General features: G+C 45.9%; 1 protein-coding gene across 1 annotated transcript in view; it reads left to right on the top strand.

Annotated features, from left to right (window-relative positions):
- The window catches only part of LOC135397626 (trissin receptor-like), a 191,056-nt gene that overhangs the window by 108,691 nt on the left and 64,336 nt on the right, over positions 1-18,029 (top strand). The window contains exon 3 of the mRNA XM_064629239.1: positions 2,928-2,998. The gene's annotated coding sequence lies outside the window, so the exon portion shown is untranslated. The remainder of the gene's footprint in view (positions 1-2,927; positions 2,999-18,029) is intronic.

The following is an 18,029-nucleotide window of genomic DNA, read 5'->3' as shown; positions in this document are numbered from 1 at the left end:
TTTTGAAGCAAGCTTGACGTTTTCGTGCAACGATGTCGGCGCAGTAGATACCCACCGCGTTATAGCAAACTCCCACTCCCATGTGTGCCGTCTTCGAGCGGTTGTTCCTTTATTCTCGTTTTGCTTTTTTTTTTGTCTTGTTTCTTTCTTTTTGTTCGTTCTATACGCGCGACAAAATGATCCATTCGCGTACGTGCTTTCAACTCTCTTAGAATGCTGAGGACGTTTTATTGTCGTTCTCTCGCCGTTTATCCCCCTCTCCCCTCCCGTATAGCTCAGTTTTTCATTCGACGAAAACCCAACGTTGCGGAAGGCGAGAGAAATGGGTAACACTTTCGACCGTAAAGCTCGAGTAGTATTTGTAAACATTTCATTTTGCCCCGTCGACACAACGTGGTATAATCGGTTTGCATTTTTTTTGTTCGTTTTTTTTTCTTTCTTTCCTTTTTTAGAATCTCGAAGAGTGGAAGAGGGAATGGGAAATATGAAATGGCGGTATATCATGTGTCGACGGTTATTGGGAACTTAGCTAAATTTTCAGTCAATGCATGGGAGCTATCTTTCCTCGGAATATTATCCTTCTTCTTCTTGTATTTTGGTCCTTGTCACGTGATTTCAACCGACTGTCAGCGACCTAACACAGTTAGCTAAGGACACGTTATATCTCTCTGGAAGAAAATGATACGAGAGAGAGCGAGAGAGAGGAATTCTTTCTCGCTGGAGTTGAGAAGATGTTCTTCTTCTTTGTATGATCGCATAAGGTTTCACTGAAGGTGACGGTGTCGCCTATTTGAGCGCCTTATTAGCATTAAATTACGGGCCATTTTGCCACATTTTGAAGATGCTCCTAATTAAGGGCATACAGTTATTCTGTTCGGCGTCGCGACAGAAAAAAAATCTATCTGAATGCTGATCACGTTGGACGGCCGCATTTTGTGTCAGAGAAGTGGCGTTAAATGGCAGGGCTAAACGGCGTGCCATTCACGTCCGTTGAGTTCTAGCTAAATTGGGGAAGGACTAAAACGGCATTTTGAAAGCTGATGCCCCGCTTGAAACCGGAATTTGACTTTGAGTGGTTTTATGCAGATTTTATGGGCAGACTTTTCTAGAACGTTAGCGTTCGGAAGTGTTCAGAATCTGGACCTAATTGATATATGGCAGTGATATCATCTATGTTTATGGAAACACCCCAAATGCCTCGAAGGGGTGTTACATGAGAAGGGAGGAGGGCGGTATCACGAAATATACCGTCGCTTTATTTGTTTCGTTTCGATATACCCAAAAAGTCCAGGGTTCATGCAACAGGACATTACAGGGCATTACATTACAAAAACGGGTTTATTACAAAACAAAACAGTAAATTTCGAGAATACCAAATAAGCCAGAGAGTTCTTGCCGAAATACATTACTACCTGCTAGTGACTACTAATAATAATTACAAAACAAACGCCCAATTTGAATATCAGAGCAATTTATATCAATATCCAGTTAGCTCCTGCAGTGCGGGTTTTCGGGATCTCGTCCTTCGCTCTATGTGGAGTCAGCTGGCAGGACACTTGAAAGAATCGGGTTCGAAACGCATGCATTTCGGTCAGGACAGCATCGGACTTCGAAGAAGGCAATAATTCCTAAAATAACTGATTTCGTTCCTATTTCAAGGTCAAGGTCACTTTGTTAACATATAAAACAATTTACATTGTTACAAAGTACAGCAGGGCAAGCCCGCGAAGCTGTCCTCCATATAATAAAACATCAATTCATGACCATATTTCCTTGTGGGAACACTATATTACAGATTTACACATGCGCACATACATTTAAAAAATAAGAGAAACAAGAAAAGAGAAAAAGAAAGCAAGACAAAGAAGATGTGGAAATACAAAATCAACTCTGGTTAGAACAGTGTGCATTATATATATATATATATATATTTGTGCTTGGTGATGTTTGAGCTTTCAAATCGTCACACTGTTATTATTATTATGAAATTTTTTTATTTAAAACCAGAATTACAAAATCACCTTCGCAAAGGGTCCATAGCTTTCGCTACTCGTGGACACCTGTTATTAAGGTGAAAAAAGAACAAAAAGAATTACAGTAGAGGATTTGCAGACCCTTTACATGTAGAACATTTTGATTGCAAATGAACAGACGAAACGATTACATGCTTTCTTAAATATTTGACACAAGAAAAAGTACTGTTTTTAAGCCTTTCTCGAAACGCGTTCCAAATTCCGCGTTCCGAAAAGAGGCGATTAAACGTGTAGCGTAAACATTATTTGGACGGAACAGAATATGATTTTTAAAACTAACACCTTTTTTAGGACATTCCAAAAATATCAACTTCCGAAACGGAAAATTTCTAGTTATCACTGAATGAGTTAGTAAAATACTACTGAATAGCTACTGAATAGCTCAGCTGAACATATCTGACTGTCAGAAAACGTTTTCTTTCTGCAACCGAAATAGCTGTTCAAGACACGATGGGTAAGCACGTTATGGTACAATATGATGTGAGTGTACAAGAGCAAAGTATAATTGCCGTAACATCATGGGAGTAGCCCAATTTATCGTGTGACAAATTCAACTTCTCCCTAGTATTTTTGCTTCATAAACATCAACAGGAAAACATTTCCTTGCTTAAAAAAAGGGCATGACACGAGAGGGTCACTTTTTTCATTACTTGATCAATATGCTGACACCACATCAACGAAGAGTCCAGGATGACCCCCAGATCATCATCCATCATCATCGATTTCCATCCATTTCATCCACTCTTTCAATTCTGTGGCCACTACTCTGTCTTCTTTCGCGTTGTCAATGACTACAGGCAGTCGTTGTTGTTATGTGTTGTTGTTTCCTGTGAAAACGTGGATTTGAAATGTGCTCGGGAGGACGGATTCTGAGGAAGTCTTTCTTCCATGCAGGTCGAAGGTGGTTCAGAGGTTGAGACGACGTCGAAGCGTTCGGCTCAGGTCCACACTCACGGCAGGAATCTGTAAGTGTTGAATAGCGAAACAAAATCCATGTGATGTGATATGGTCAAAAAAGAAAAAAAAAAAAAAACAGCGGGGGATTTAAGGAACAAAATTCAGCAAACTGGTGTAGTCTACATTTCCCCGAGTCTCGAGTTTGTCCTTAGTTCATAACTCCCCAGTCTCGGGGGAAATGTTACAAACAACCCTTTCGGTTCTGTTTGGTGTACGTTAATCTTAATTAGTTTAATGAATACTTTTGCTTTGCTTGGACGTACACGAAGGTCACGTTAATGACGTGTTACTTTCTGTATCTTGTATCGCAAGCTGAAAGAAAGCGTCAAACCGCTGGAACATGTTTAAAGTGACAGTCCGGTCGAAAACATGGGTCTGGGAAACACAGTCTTATGATTTCTACTATTCCTCACAACCACCGTGCAAAATATTTCAGAAGAAATCGTATCGTGCGATTTTATAATCGATTTTTTTTTTCTATGCCGCAGTTGGTCCTGACTAAAGGGCCGCAGCGAGCTCTCGCGTGACGTTCATAAGAGCAGGCCCCACGTGACTTGCGCATGCCTGTTTGCGCGATAGTGGGTTGTTGCGTGCTAGCATTCGCCCATTATGATTTCGTGTAGCAATCACACGTTATGGAGAGTAAAATGCACAGTAGCTCAATGTAAACACAGGTATCACGACGCAGCCTACGGTTCAGTACACTCATAAAAAAAAAAAAAAAAAAAAGACTCTCTGCAGTTTTAGCAACGGGGTTGTCCTGTGTTCATTTCCCACTGTGTTCATTTGGGACGTCATGCTCACGTGACGGATGACGTACATAGCGGATCAAGGAGTATGCGAGGGAGAAACACGAAACTGGATGTCTTCAGAGGAGTAGTTTTTATTCGGTGTCTCGAAAGGCACGCCATTTTGTGAGCTGAAACTTTCCACACAGTATGTAAGCCTCTGTGGCAGTCGGAAAACAAAACTGTGCCAGCACCGCTTCAGTTTTAGGAGTGTACCTTCGCTTCAACATCATGTAATCAGAGGCTGTTATTTAAGATGCCCATCTATGTACGTATGTAATGACCACGCCGTGTTGTTCACTAGTGCTCTCGTTTTTGATTTTACGCAGTGTAACCGAATAAACTGAAACGGAGTTTATTTGCTCCCCATATGCGCCGCGGTCGAATTATAGTTTCACGCACATGCGATAGATGGTAGAACACGTGACATATTATTTAGGAAACAAATGGGATAACCTTATCATGGGATAGCTACAGCGTGAAGTTATTTTCACGCAGTCGTAATGTTTTTATTAGATGGAATCTTCATGCCAAAATTAGACCCGACTTATGTTTGTTTCTGCAGCTAGCGTTGAGTACTGGCTGTTATCTCGGAATCATAGAATAATAAGCGTAAGAATATCGTGACGACTTTAGTGAAATGAGAAAAAAAAATAGAGACAAAAAAAAAAGGACGAAGAACCGATGAATGAAGTCGATGAATGAAATGATGAATGATGAAGACGTCGATGTATTCTTTCTCTCTTTCTTAATTTCTTTTCATTTCAATACAATACAAAAGTCGTACAAAGAAACAGTACTGAAAGGGCCAACTCTGGATTTTCACGTGCTTTTTTTCCCACGTGTACCGTACATCCCCCTGAAATCTGCCTTTTTACGCTATAAGGGCGAAGAGTGAATGAATCGGTCGTCGTTCCGATCAGTCAAGGGATCGGCCGTGCTCAACCAAGCTCGACAGTGAACATGTTTCCGCTTTCCGTTCTGGTTCATTCATCATTTTGCCATAGGTGCTAATCACGGGTGTCCATTGCACTGGGAACAGGAAGCGCAAGTTGGGGACCGACTGTGTAACGCCATGACTAAGAATCCAGTTGCAGTTTGAAATGTGTGTGTGTGTGTTTTTAGCCACATATAATAACATATACTTGTGTTAACTCGTTACGGTGGCGTGCAATGTGGCGTATGAAAAGCCCTCTGATTGGTTTAAGAATGGCCCTTTAAGGTAACGTCACCTCTGTGAGGCCGACTTATTTGATGACTGCTTTCCATGCCGAGAGTGGGAGGTGGCGCGGGTTCGAACCCCCGCACGGGCTGTGCTGTCTGGGGTTTTCCCTGGGTTTTACGGCAGTCTTTTCAGACGAATATCGGCGCAGCTCCCCCTGAAGTCCGCCCAGGATGCATATACTAACCCCCTCTCCCCCACTCCTTCCCGCTGTCCACGTCTGTGTGCCGATCATATCCACAGTTGCTTCGCGGCACTAACACGACATATATATATATATATATACATATATATATATATAAATATCGTTTTGTGCCGGTTTCGTTGCTACCTTGACAGCAACAAGTTCGATTGTAGAACTTCATGTTAGATTCGGAATTCCAACTGAATACACAATTATTCGCAAATGTGAATATTCACGCAACCACCTGTACTTTCTAGGTTCATACAGCAGTACATAATTTGCGTTCTGCCGCTGGTGCGTGTACCGATGCACCGAAACCCTTTACGTTATTGATCTGAAGGGGAAGAACATCGGGACGATGAGAGCCGCCGCTATTTGGGACACAGACTGTTCTTCTTCTGGGACATACGAAATACTATCTCGCCCAGGGTCTTCTCGTTCAGAAGAACAGTCACTTTCCAAATATCGGGAACTGTCGTCCCGTGGCTATATAGGCCCCGTGCGCTAGTGTTTCGAGGAGGCGAAGACAGCGCCCAAAGACACCCAAGCAACGAGGAGGTGCGAAACGGCACTGAAGGCGAATCCGCACTCTCCTTTCTGCCGTATGCAGCAGCTGTTGATGTTTTTCGACTTTTGCAATGACCAGTACGTTTCGGGTACCCATAATCCGCATGGCTCGTATTGCTGCGTCTTTGCAGCTCCGAGAACCAAGGCAAGTATGAGGTTTTATCGTTTTCCTGCCTTGCCGTACAAGCGCAGCCGCAGCCAACGGTGGATAGACGTCATTTGGAAGTATGATCTATCCTGCAAATTCTACTCATGTGATACGTGCGTCCTGTTCTACAGTAAATGTGAACGTCTTCATTTCTGCAGTCTGCATATAATTTATTTTATTACGTTCTATCAAAAGCATCGAAGTAAAACTTCTGTACATACGCCATCTGCTGTGCATAATGTTTGCACACCAGTTTGATCGTAGCAGAAAATAACTGGTGCTGTAAACAATAAGGCTTCTGTTAGTTCCTTTCGAGATTGGGATTGATACCGGCCACTGTGTCAAATTCGTGCATATTGAGGAATATCGCCCGTGCAGCACCGCTCCCGCTTTACACTCGTGGTGTCCCTTCATGGTATTGTGGTTTTCGGCATTTACTTTCACGCCAATTCAGGGTGTGTTTATTCTTTTGCAGCTATGTTCCGTCAGGACGGATGGGATGTCCGAATGCGAGCGTAATGGTTATTTTGCGAGTGAGGGAAACAACCAACTAGCAAAAGTGTAATCCGAAGTGAACAATGCTGTTTATAATCAGTACAAAACAGGCAAACAAGGAAAACCTATCTTTTCTTGTAATGAATGCAAGGGTATATGAGCATACTCACGTCCGCATAACGGTCTGCTCTTTCGGAATATGCCGAATTTGAAAAAATAATAATAATAATAATTCGGAGTGTGTTTTTTGACATGTTTCTGAAGATGCCGAAAACCACAAAACCTACGTCTTAGATATGCATGAAGCTGAAACGGGAAGACGAGTTGAGAAAAGGCATCTTGTTATTACCGCACTCTCCTCTACCGGGTGTTCGAAGACATCTCCCACTTCAGAAAAGTGTCCGGACTCATAAAGCCTTCCTTGCTCTACATGTCTGCTCTACATAAAGCCAGCTTGTTGTACATAAAGAAAAAGAAAAACCTTGCTTCTTTAGGAGGTCGCAAGTCGCATCTGAGTTTGATGCTATAGCTGCTGCGTTCGCCACTGCGCAGCACATGACAGCAGCCAGCGCTCAGTTCAGTCATACCGATTTTCTGCAGAAGTGGCGCGCGTGTCAAATTTTCGCCGCGCCTTCGTTTGGTTAGCGCACGGAGCCTATTTACTTAACATTTTCTCTCAGGTTCGCTGAACTTTCTACCTATTTTCTACCCTTCTATTTTCATTATTGCGTTTGCTGTGAAACGTTGATTCGAAGAGCGTGATGAAATGGTGCGAAGTTTCTCACTGCGATAGTGTCATATTCTGAAAAGCACAATAACCGTAACCATAAAAAGAAAAAAAAAAAGGAGAAAAGTGGATTGGGGGATTGGATTTAAAAAATAATACGGAGAGAAAAGTAAACGTGCCAACTTGTAAGCAAAGCTATTGTATGTAGAAACTTTTAAGTGCACTCTGCAACCTTCGATTGATCCGCTCTTTCTTTCCCGCTTTTTCTTTATCTTTTTTTTCTTCTTCTCTGTCTCCATTAGAATGAGATGCTTCATTTGTTCCTTGCGGATGCTTCGGCAGTCGCCTTAAAGATAGAGCGGGATTTGCATAAGGCATGCGTTCTGAGTTTGCGCCACGTAGTCATTGACAGTTAAGAGCAAACTCAAGTCGAAGAGGAAAAAAGAAAATCCGTGATTGATGTGCAAAAGCTCTTGAATGATCGTTGGGCAGCAAAGTAGGTAGTAATGTCGCTGCTGGGGCTCGTGTGGTTGGTATTCTGTTTGGCATTTCAGGATGATCAGTGTGCGGCAAGTAATAAACACAGGAATTCGGTTATACTCTTGGTGAGTTGCAAGTTTCAATACGATTGATAAAAATGGGTTGCCTCACTCTCACGTGCCAGTGTAGTAAAGGAAATGTATCTCGCTTTTTTTTTCTTTTTTTTTCGAGTGAAATTCGAGGTTGCTATAGCATACTCGAACAAGCTAGAATAAGGGTAAATTGAAATTACTTAGTAAAAAAAAAAGAGGTACGTTCACATGACGAATCCATCCAGTAGCCCCAGAGGAAATCGAAGCAGTTCGAAGACCTCCTGCTTCTTTCCGATAACACAAGTTTCCACAGTTCAAAGCGGCGCTCAGCACTCTGGGATTTTCTAAAGTCTCCTATTGTACCACTTTAATCTCCCGTCCCTCATACCCCATGGGCCTACGCGTAGCGGTCCTCACGTCAGCAAAACTGTCGCCATCACAAGTTATCACTGCACTGTCCTGCTATACGCAATTCCACTCTTCCAAATGAGGTCTGTCTGCAATTATCGCGACGCGACACAGTCATTTCCTGAGTGTATGCTGTTATAACTGCGAGAAAAGCTATCACGTTGTGTCGCCAGGGAGACAGCGCTTCTGCGAATCTCGCGTCAGGTTCTTGCACCTAATGGCTCTGTTGTGCAGTTCTTTTCATTCGTTGGCACAACTCGCCGTCGCAACGAGTTTTCACGCGCGTGTACCAGCTCCCGTGGCTCAGTGGTTAGCGTGCTGGCCATGTCTCGTCGTGGCCATGCGTCGTGGCCATGGCTCAGTGGTTAGCTGGCCATGTCACGTCGAGACTGGGAGGTACCCGGGTTCGAATCCCGGTGCCGGCTGTGCTGTCTGGGGTTTTTCCTGGGTTTTCCTCAGACGCTTTCAGACATATGTCGGCACAGTTCCCTTAGAAGTCGGCCCAGGACGCACATTCCCCCAGGGCGTGAGTCGTGACGTTGCCCACATACGTGAGGCCGACAACGGCAAGCCCTATCACCACCACCACCATCATCATCATCATCATCATCATCATCACGCGCGTGTGCTGTATACAAGAGCCACTCTCGCCAGAGGGCCAACGCTGTTGCAAGAGCGAGATGTGAGTTTCTATTGAAAACCCATCCGAGCGGTGCCCATCGTTTCCTGAGCGACTCCATACGACCACGTCTTCGATGGTGTTTCTCGCATGTCTCTCGATGTCAATCTGGCGCAAGATAAAAGGCGACAAATATTGCGCCCAGTGCGTGAAACCCTTTCGCGCGACGTTTTAAGGGTAATAGAGCGAAAGGCAGGTAGATCCTTTCTCCCGTGTAACATTCTCGTTAGAACCACTCCCGAATTACTTTGATGGCTACGCTACTGACCCGCGGCGTGGTAGACCGGGTATATTGGGGCTAGAGTCACTAAATACGGAGCAGAGTAGCAACACTGAGCCACGCCGGCGAGCGAGCCCGCCATCTTGAGTCATGCGCCGCTGCGTCGCCTAGCAATGGGACGCCATCTTGTTTCCGCACCACACCGGTATCATCCCGAATTGAGGATAAAAGACGGCTAACGTAGTGCTCCCTGTGGGAGAGAGAAGCGTGTATGATTGTTGCGCGGTAATCCGTGTATTGTCGACCAGAGCGTCCCGAGGATGTCAAGGTGAGCTCAAGGCCGTCAACTGCTGCTTGTAAACGAAAGGAACATTTCACCCGCGCACGATAGATGGCATCGTGCGCTAAAGTGCGCAGTGCGCGTGGATAGCGCAAACAAGATGGCGCATGCTCGCTCTTGGAACTCAGTGTCGATACTCTGAAGCGTAGTTTATTTAGTGACTCTACCCAAGCAGCAAAATGCACTGAAAGTCGAGTGCAATAGGGGTGGACGGGTAGATGAAAGGCCTTGAACAGATTCATGAAACTAGAGAACATTGATAAGACACATACCGTCCACCCCTAATGCACTCGACTTCCAGTACATTGTGCTGCTTGGGTAGCGTGATCGAGCCAACTCGCAACCGAGGAAACCGGTCTTGGATGGAGGTGACTCAACATGGAGGCGAGTTCTTGGAAGGAGAAACCACGTGACACGATCGGCCCAATCGCGGACACCGAACGGCGGCCCTGGCGCGGAAAAGGAATACGATACTCAGTACCCCTATTTAGTGACTCTAATTGGGGCGTGAGGGCTCAATCGCTTACGTGTCTAACAAACTATAGAGGGGCGGGGCAATAGTGAGTTTTGGTATACCGTACATCACCTTTACGTACCTAAAGGATAGCGTTGGTGCTTCTGCGCACGCGCAAAACATAAAGAGAACTTCGCGCATTGCGCAGGAGTACCAACACTATTCCTTACGTACGCAAAGGCGACACCGTACGATGCACTAAAACTCTATATTGTTACACGTGGCGTACGACGCGCACTATTCGTTAAGCCATATAATTATTGTGGAACTCTCGCAATACAAGACGAAAAGGGAGGAGACGGGCGAGCTAGAACCGCCAGCAGCAGAACGAGACGACGTCAAGTTTAGGAGCTATCAAGGAAGAGACAAAGGAATATTACCCTGTTGGTCCGCAACATTGCAGCCTCGCAGGCAGGCTGCAGTCCGCTCAGTGCTGCCACAACGTGGGAGGTACGGTGCATGAATACTAGCTCCATCTATGTATAGGACAGGGTCACTTTTTGCAGAAGCGAACGCCGCCAAGCTTCCACTTTGACTGTATTGGTCACCGTGCCTTGGATGCTGTGTTCCGCTCTGCTATTTATGTACCGACGGAGTATCGGAGGAGATGAGCCACGTTATCCTGTGGCACTATCCTGTGCTATTTATATACTGCGTTCTTAAGTGTAGTGTGTAGCTAAACGTACAACTTTTGAGGCAAAATGGCGGATACCGTAGCAGAAGACACGGTTGTCTTCGCCCTACACAGAGGGAGCTAGTATTCAGTCACCCTAGTGGGAGGGCTCGTAATCAGTATGATAGCCTCAACGAGTACGCTTTTGTCGATGGGGTCGCTCGTCTCGATAGCCCGTTGATGCATTTAGTGAAGAAGTTTCCTTAACTTGCACGTGCAAAGCGATTAAGACTCCCGGAGGCAATACGGACCTCCTTATGTTCCATTCATTCCTTACTGAAGTCTTGCCATCTCCCGTCTTAACACCGCCCATAAACAATGTTGCATCGCGGTGCCGAGAGGGAACAATAAAAAGAAACCCTACCCAAACTTTAATATACGCTCCCTCAGATACCTGCTATTTCAGGCAACAGTCTTTTGCATCAAATGACACGGTGTAAATGAATGCACCCAATAACGGAATCCCTTCCCACCACCACGTGGTTTCCATCGCTTTATCGCACATCCAGTCGTTCGCCCCATCGGTGTCGTATTAGAAGCGTGGCCGCGATGTGCAAATCCATCAACGACGCACGCCTTCTTGCATGGCTGGTAATGTCGTGGTGTCCATATTGCACGCCCATGTCCTGCGTTTACAAAGGAAGTCTATTTGACACGTCCTCTCTGAGAACACGAGACTGCTCGCTCTGGTCTCTTTGTCACCGCGAATGGCGAAGCCCGTCAGATCGACAGTTGATCCATCACATGAGTGCACAAAGGTTGTCAACAGTAACGCACTTTATGGGTGTCCCATACATTCGAAGTTATCTGAATCCTATCTTTAACGGCCGCTCTTTTGCTATGTGAGACAGCGTCATTCACCAGTATAGGCTCGAGTCAGATTTTGGACGTCGCAGCAACTCTCTTGAATTTCGACATATAGGACAGGACTGATTAGTTACGTAATGTGAAAAAAAAAAAAAGGGTACAGCTTGGGACAAAAGTTTACGGAACACCGGGGTGTCGCATTTCTGCATTGGAGCTACACCGCCCTAGCAGAAAACAGGAGCGGACACACATACTGAAAGATGGATAGAATAGACGGTCACCTGTTTCTTGTTCGATCTTGGTAGCTAGCAGAGGGCCGCTCCGATGAAGAAACACGAAAGTGCCGTGTTCCGTGAACTTTTGTCCCAAGCTGTACATGGAGAATCTGGTTCTGCGTAAATAAGCTGGGAACCGCCTTGTAACAGGGGCAAAGGACGACGACGACCGCCGCACTATGGAACAGAAATGGTAAAAAAAAAGTTTAATGGGACATAGTTCGCGCATCACGACCGAGGACGGGGGGGGGGGGGGGGTAATATGCAATATGGGGGGGGGGTAAACATTGCTTCAAGCACCGTGTGTCAGAGATATCCGGCGCACATTAGAGAGCACCGCATGTTTGAAATTATCCGCAAGCCCTACCCTGCGGCACGTGCAGCCTGTAGCCACACAGTTGTGGGCAGGACTCACCTTACGTGTAAATCTAAGATCAGTCACGGACAGAATCTAACTAACTAATCAAAGACAGAAAGAACACACTGAAAAAACTTGTGTCTTGTTATATAGTTCAGCGCTCTTCGTCTTTTGCCCCTACTACAGCTACACCCGTCCCTTTTCAGCTGCGACCATAGCGCTGTGGAATCTTCCGTACCCGCGTGCTGGGTAACATCGTGCGGTACTGTCCCCCGATCCTGTGATGCGTTCGATTGGATGATGTCGCTGCTGTTATTTGCGCCGCCGATGTCATGAACGTTGCTTGTGTCATTCGCGTTGCTGGCGAGTTTCCGTTTATGCCACTGGCGAAGGCGAAACATCGTCGGACTGTGCGTCATCCATGAAGGAAGCTTGACACTACCACGATTCACTGAGTTCCGAGGCTTCGTGCAGTCCTTATGCTCACAATGACGTCGCTAGCCATCAGGTAGCATCAAGTTATGACTGTATAGCTCATAAAATGCAAAATCACCGCAAGTACGTGCGCTTTCTTTTCACAAGATGTCGCGCCAAAGAAATGTCCAGTAATGTCCAGAAGTGCATGGCCAGTGCTTCGCCAAAGAGAATGCTTCTTGTTTCCTGCTTTAGCAACAACAGCTGTTTTCCAGTGCACAGGGAACGAAACCAACGAAGTCAAGCCAAAAAGTTCATGCCAAACCAAGAGAGTTAAAACCAGTGACGTCAGCGCGCCCTCGCGTAGGGTTGGTCGACCGTATAGACGGGATGTCGGCGCAACTAGAAAGAATTAGAAGAAGAAACTACAAGCAATTCGTTTAAAATATTTTACACAGAGATTTGTCGTTCCCTAACGGACACACAGCATGAGTATCGTTCAGTTCTATGACACTGAAAATGCGGCTTGGCTGCGTTTTAATGCGGAAATGTTGTCATTTAACCGGCCTTAATCGTTATCCGAACACGTGGCGCTTTTGCCACGCCAAAAATAATGCTTGAGGCAATGCAAGCCTGCATTTAAGCTTGCCCTGGTGTGTGGTATGCTCTGATCTTGTTGACGAACTTCGAGCTTTCTACAGCGTGCCGGTAATTTGTTTGTTTGTGAACAATTTCGTCACTGTATCCTTGCGCGCGCGCGTGTGCGTCTTTCTGTGTCACATTATCTGTCTGGCGGACCGGCGGAGGGAAACTGTATCAGGGAAAGAGAGAAAAAGAAAAGGGAAGGAAAAGGTACCGGGACACTCTCTGAATCGTTACATTTTGGCGTAATGACGTCACGCTAATGTTGGAATATGAAGAAGAGCGCAAGGAGAAAGAAAAGAGTGTCAGGAAAATAAGGATACTTCAAGTGAGCTTCCCTTTACTATTCTGTATAATGTCCGAAATCGTATTGACCCACAAACACACCGAGGCCAAGCTTTTACCAAAAATGTGACCAACAAAATGCAAAAGGCGGATCTGGTGGTGGTGGTGGTGATAGGGCTTGCCGTTGTCGGCCTCACGTATGTGGTGGGTCTGAAATATGGATACTTGGATGTGCTATCCTAGATTCACGATGCTCCGCCCAATTTTCCACCATTCTGAACGATGCAAATGTTCCCGCCTACCCTATTATAAAACAATCGTGTACAATAGGTCCGGCAGCGTTTATCTCTTCACGTTGCGACCCCGAACTACCCAAAATACGGTCATCGATCTACACCGAGATCACCTCCCAAGGGTATGTTTTTCTCGCCCCGCTCACCGAGGCGCGCTTTACTGCCACTTTCTCCCTCCCATCCCGTTCCTTTCTTTTCGCAAGCTTCTGAGTAGAAGACAGATGTGTGCAACTTCTGCCATTACCGTACCATACCTAGTTAACCACTGTGAAGTGGGGTAGGGTCCTGTGGCTACCACGGGGAAACATCCCATGTCATCATCACTTCTTCATTTATTGTTGTTGTTGTTGTATCATACCTATAGTGGATTGAAGAAAAAGCTTCGTCACGGTGTAACTTCGTTGTCGATTCGAGCTTGTGCCCGGAGATAACATGAACACTTTGTGGAATAGCTTGCTGTATTTGCGTTTCTTTCCTGGACTTCAACTCTTCAACTCTGTTTTTTTTTTTTTTTTTTTTCTCGAAAGAGGCAAATAGAAAGAAGCGATTGAATTTCGTTGACAGCCTGTACGCCGCCGGCCGAGTCAAGGCACGTCAGAGACGCAGATGGGCAAGAAAAAGCTTTGCCTCCCTAGGAAGTTTATTTGATTTCAGGTTTTCCTTTTTCGTGCTTCGAAGTGGAAGGGCCATTTTGGGAGACGTACTTTGTTATTGAGCTTTGACAGCGTACTTGCTGACGGTGGCTCATGTGACATCGCGCCATTTGTCGAACACGGTGACACTGCTGGCTGTACCAGTTTAGTGGTACATAGTTGGAAACAGCAGGGGGAAGTACTAGGATGCAGTCCAAAATGCTGACCTGTCAGGTGTGTAAGGCCCGAAGAAATGTATAGTCTCCTGCGTGGAAGCTAGAAAGCTAAATAAAGAAGAAGACTTCACTGCCTGTTCTTCGTCAGCACCGTTGAAATTCGTATTCCCTGAAGAAAGCGACAAGAACTATGTTGCGATAAGGATTGCTGTTTTGCATTCTTGCGTCTGTTTTAGGCTTTGTTCTTCAAATCTGAGCATCCTTTCTATCATTTGATTGTCTGTCCCCCTCCATCGGGGGCCTCAGCCGTATCCAATTACGTACATCGCTCACAGTTTAGTAGACGAGCTTCGATCGTATTGCTATAGCGATGTTCAAATGGAAACGTCCAGTCTGAGCTTTGGTCGATACGATACATGGGGGCGTCAGCTGTCAAGGACTAGGCAAGGCGGCAGGTTTGTTGGAAAGCCCGACGTTTAATGGTCTCTCTGTTCCCTTTCAAAGGCAACTGGTGTGGATCCACAGAGGGAGGTGGTATAACTCAATATCAGATTGGTTGTATTAGTGAACTGTCGTGGGTATCTGGTGCCCGGTTTATGTACTGCGCCCGTTGAGTATTGTAAAGGGTGTTATGGGACTGCTGGGCAGGTTTACATTGTCGCCGCCATTTTTGAAATTAGTATCGGTAGGCAACGGTGTGTGATCGTTACGGTTACGCCGCTTTCGCCACATAGCAGTGAGCCCTTGTGGGAAATACCGCCTTGTGGGGAATACACTTTGAGAGGCTCACATTGTTCGAGCTCAAGACGAAGTAATAGCGAGAGCGATAGATGAACAGATATGGAAAGTGTAGGGTCCATAAAAAGCCATTGTGACCATTGGTGTCTGTCTCAGGGCAGTACGAACACGAAGCTCTGCCTAACGGCAGGGCCGGCTTTAGGCATGTGCGGCTGGTGCGACCGCACTCCGCCTCGGGCAAAGATCAGGCACTATAAAGCGTAGGGTGCCTGAATACTAACTAGTATTGACGCACCCTAATAAAGCGGATCAGATAGCGCCCAAAATAGTGAGTTTTAGTGCATCGTACGCTATCGCCTTTGCGTACGTAAGGGATAGCGTTGATGGTTTTGCGCACGCCCATAACAGAAAGAGAGCTTCGCGCAGCGCGCAGAACAACCAACGCTATGCACTACGTACGCAAAGGCGATAGCGTACGATGTACTAAAACTCTCTAATGATGCTCTGTTTTCTATGCTTTTCTTTTTTCGCTTCCATCATGTTTATATTAGGCCCCGCATCGGTTCATATCACCGGACCCCGCGCTTGCCTTGAGACGGCCCTGCGTAACGGACTCTCACGGTAGGAAGCTTCGTATTAGCGAGTTTTAGTATGTCGTACGCTATCGCCTTTGCGTACGTAAGGGATAGCGCTCATGGTTTTGCGCACGCCCATAACAGAAAGAGAGCTTCGCGCAGTGCGCAGAACAACCAACGCTATGCCTTACGTACGCAAATGCGATAGCGTACGATGTACTAAAACTCTCTAATGATGCTCTGCTTTCTTTTCTTTTTTTCGCTTCCATCATATTTATATTAGGCCCCGCATCGGTTCATATCACCGGGCCCCGCGCTTGCCTTGAGACGGCCCTGCGTAACGGACTCTTACGGTAGGAAGCTTCGTATTAGCGAGTTTTAGTATGTCGTACGCTATCGCCTTTGCGGACGTAAGGGATAGCGTTGGCGGCGGTGCTGCGCACGCGCAATATATAAACAGAGCTTTTCGTATTGCGTAGAACCACCACGCTATCCCTTACGTACACAAAGGCGACAGCATACGATATACTAGAACTCACTATTTACTGTCACAAGCACCGCTAGGAAAGTTTTCTGTACACAGGAGCTAACAAAATTCGTATTACGATATGGGCGCAAAAGCTTGTATGTACCACCAGATGCCATTTGCATCAGAGGACGTGGTGGTGGATACCGCGATTGCTTACCACGCGTCCAGGAATTCCAGAACATGCATACGTTCCCAAGTATACGGCCGAACGTTTAAGCCGTATCCTTCCGTGCTTCCGACGGGGGTCATGGCGCGAGCATGAAGCGGCTGAAGCAGACGGTGGCGTTCTTCCGATTGAACACGCAGCCCACATGAATGAGATGTGCTTTACAACGCCCTCTATACCGTCACTTTTGCCATGCCAAAGCGTTTCAAAGAGACTGTGGTGAAAAGCGCTAGAAGAAGCGATTAGGGTGCAGAGCTTGGGGAAGGTGAGCCATCGCTCGGCATTTTGGGCATCAGGAGTTTGAGTAAGGGCGAATCACCCTACGTCACCCTGGTCGAATCACCGTAGGCGTTGGCAGCAACGCTTAGGTGGGGTGTCCGTAAATTCAATGCGGAGACTTGTTGGAAGTTTAGCGGACGCCAAACTAATAAACTTCATTGTTTTTTATTGAGACCTAATGGACCCTGTTTCTTATTGTGTAATACTACGAGGGCTGTGCATGCGACTATTCGTAGCGAATAATTGTGCAATCGATTCGAATTTCGAATCAAAATCGATGCTCCTTCCAACCCGAATATATATTGGAATATTTCCGGAGCTGTGCACGCAAGTCCAAAAACGGCTCATGAGAATGGATCTAACGAAGTGGGTGCTCCTTTTTTTATGATCGATTTTCCCCCTAAGGCCCAGAGGCGTTACATGGGGGGAAGTAAGCAGGTCATTACTATACAAGACTGGTAGTATGTCAGATACAATACGCAAAAACATACAATTATAGATCAATTAATTCGGGATGACTCGATGCCACAATGATGGGACAGGGCTTTACGAAAAGATCCAAATGATACGAAATAATTCAAGTCGATGTTTTGAAATTACTTCGTGTGGCAGACTTCATTTCTATTGTAGCCAGTGATTGAAAAAAAAGTTTCGAAAAATAGGTTGGTGTTGGAGTGATCCGTATACACATTCTGATTCGTGTTTACATAGCGCATACACATGCTGTGTACATATTTATATCTCTCTACAGCCAACCCTCCATTTAGGAAACATCGACTTACGAATTCCCTCGCTTTACTAACGGTTCGTCGAGCAAACGAAACACTTCCAATGTACGACTAAACCGAAATGGTGCTGACAGGCTATGGTGCATGACTGCGAGGTAAAACCCGAGACGAGGTGTACTTCCCACGTATTTCTCCCTCGGTTTATGACCCTGGATTTCCGAACTGTGAACGAATTTCTTTAGGCACGGACCGAGATGAGTCTACCTTTTTTTTACCTCGATTTATGAACGGAGGCCGAAAGATAATGGGATGCCAGAGGCTGTACGTCGCAATGGATGGTTTGTGGGTCGCGAGCGCAAGAGATCGCCCCTGACCGGAGGTTGCAAACGGGATATCCGCCGTTGAAGGCAGCTTGATCGGCGTGGAACCATACGCAGAATGTGATAAAGTACTTTGACGATAGGAGCGACGAGATACGCGTCAGACTACTAACCTCTCTCCTCAGCCAAATTTTCAACCGGAGAGTCAGTGACACAGAGCGCCATTTTAAGCTATTTTCAGAAATAAATAATGAATACCACTAACTGTGAAGTAAATAAATGTTA

This window comes from Ornithodoros turicata, chromosome 6 (genome assembly GCF_037126465.1).
Source record: "Ornithodoros turicata isolate Travis chromosome 6, ASM3712646v1, whole genome shotgun sequence".
In the NCBI taxonomy this organism is placed as follows: Eukaryota; Metazoa; Arthropoda; class Arachnida; order Ixodida; family Argasidae; genus Ornithodoros; species Ornithodoros turicata.
Note: the sequence above shows the minus strand (reverse complement) of the source record. Positions and strands in the feature narration are given on the sequence as shown.